The 1,923-nt window shown below is 56.8% G+C and overlaps 1 pseudogene; it reads left to right on the top strand.

The window, feature by feature from the left end:
• Window positions 1-361: 361 nt before the first annotated feature.
• Window positions 362-1,445, top strand: LOC133343220 (ATP synthase F(0) complex subunit B1, mitochondrial-like; annotated as a pseudogene).
• Window positions 1,446-1,923: the final 478 nt, after the last annotated feature.

The following is a 1,923-nucleotide window of genomic DNA, read 5'->3' as shown; positions in this document are numbered from 1 at the left end:
TGTGGCTGGGAGAGAGAGAGTGGCTGGGGGAGAGAGTGACTGGGAGAGAGAGTGACTGGGAGAGAGAGTGGCTGGGGGAGAGAGTGGCTGGGTGAGAGAGTGGCTGGGGGAGAGAGTGTAGCTGGGAGAGAGTGTAGCTGGGAGAGAGAGTGTCTGGGAGAGAGAGTGGCTGGGGGAGAGAATAGCTGGGAGAGAGAGTGGCTGGGAGAGAGAGTGGCTGGGAGAGAGTGTAGCTGGGAGAGAGAGTGGCTGGGTGAGAGAGTGGCTGGGAGAGAGAGTGGCTGGGAGAGAGAGTAGCTGAGAGAGAGTGCCTGGGAGAGAGAGTGGCTGGGAGAGAGAGTAGCTGGGAGAGAAGGCAGTCTTGAGTCGCCGGGCAGACGGAGGAGCAGTCGACCTCCTCGCGATGCTCTCTCGCCTCTCTCTCCTCTCAGCGGCTGCAAAGCCTGCTGCAGCTGCCAGGGTCTGTGTGGTCGCTGTGCCCCGTAATCTGCTGCACACGAGCAGCCAGAGCCATGCCCCTGTGGCGGGAAGGTCCGCCATGGCTTCGTCCCAGAGGAGTTATTCCAGTTCCTCTACCCCAAGATCGGCGTCACAGGTCCGTACACCTTGGGTCTCGGGCTTGCTGACCTACCTGCTCTCCAAGGAGCTGTACATCATCAACCACGAGACCTTTGCCGGCCTCAGCATGGCGGCAATCCGCGTCTACATCGTCAAGAAATACGGGAAAGATGTTGCCGCCTACGCAGACAAACTGAATGACGAATTGATCGAGAACGTGAACTCGGTGAGGAATGTAACCACCAACAACCTGACGAAGGCCATCGAGAGCGAGAAGACAGAGCAGTGGTGCATGGAGGGTAGGAACATGCTCTTCGACGTCAAGAAGAACAACGTGGCCCTACTGCTGCTGGAGACGAGCGTGCGCGTGCGCCTGCACCACGTGGTGCATGCGCGTGCGCCTGCACCACGTGGTGAGGGAGGTGGAGAGACGCCTGGACTACCAGCTGGCGTTGCAGCACATGCAACGACGCACCGAGCAGCAGCACATGATCACCTGAGTGGAGGGAGCGCGGCGTCATGGGCAGCATCACGCCCCAGCAGGTGACAGCCAGAGCGCCCTGACTATCACCCGAGCCGCTGCCGGGCATTTACTGCGTCGCGGCGCCGGAAGTCTTTCATTGCGAATTGCGCGATCGTAAATAATAATGGTGCCGGAAAGATGTGGCACTGCTTGAGCATGTTGGCACATCTTTCTGGCACCAAAGTGGAAACAAGTGACGAAATGTGCAGTGGACACCTACGGGCTGTCTGCCCATGGATCGTGATGATTATTGATGATCATATACGGGTGATCGTTGTCTTTTTGTGCACAGGATAAGGAGACCATTTCTAAGTGCATCGCTGACCTCAAGCTTCTGTCCAAGACCGCACAGGCGCGAGCTTGAGCCACACGGCACTACCCTAGTGGTGCCAACCCTCCAAATTCTCAACGCGGTTTCTGGAGTCCCCAATAGCAAAAAAAGGATGTATTTCTCAGCAGTGTCTGCTCAATAAAAACTATTAAACTCCTCCAAAAAAAAGAGAGAGAGAAGACACGGGCGAGCGACAGGCCTCCTGGGAGCGAGCAGGCGACGTTGCGATGGCGCGACAGCTCCCAGTGACGACGGCTGCGACTCGCCCACGAAAATACCCTCGCCTTGAAAGGGCGTTAAAGGTGAAAAATGTCTGCAGTCGATTTAGTGACTTTTAACTTTCTGTATCCTGGGAGAGATGAAAGTGCTGTCTCGCGAAGCGGAACGTGGCCTGATGAGATTAGTTCTTTATTGCCGCAATGTCTGCGGGCAATCAATCGATTGCTCCTCTTTGAGATACGCGAGACTTTCCGCCTTCAGGCTGGGCCCGACTGCCCTCTCGGATCGCTCT

Source organism: Lethenteron reissneri, chromosome 17 (assembly GCF_015708825.2).
Source record: "Lethenteron reissneri isolate LAM-NWPU_2019-01 chromosome 17, ASM1570882v1, whole genome shotgun sequence".
NCBI lineage: Eukaryota > Metazoa > Chordata > Hyperoartia > Petromyzontiformes > Petromyzontidae > Lethenteron > Lethenteron reissneri.
Note: the sequence above shows the minus strand (reverse complement) of the source record. Positions and strands in the feature narration are given on the sequence as shown.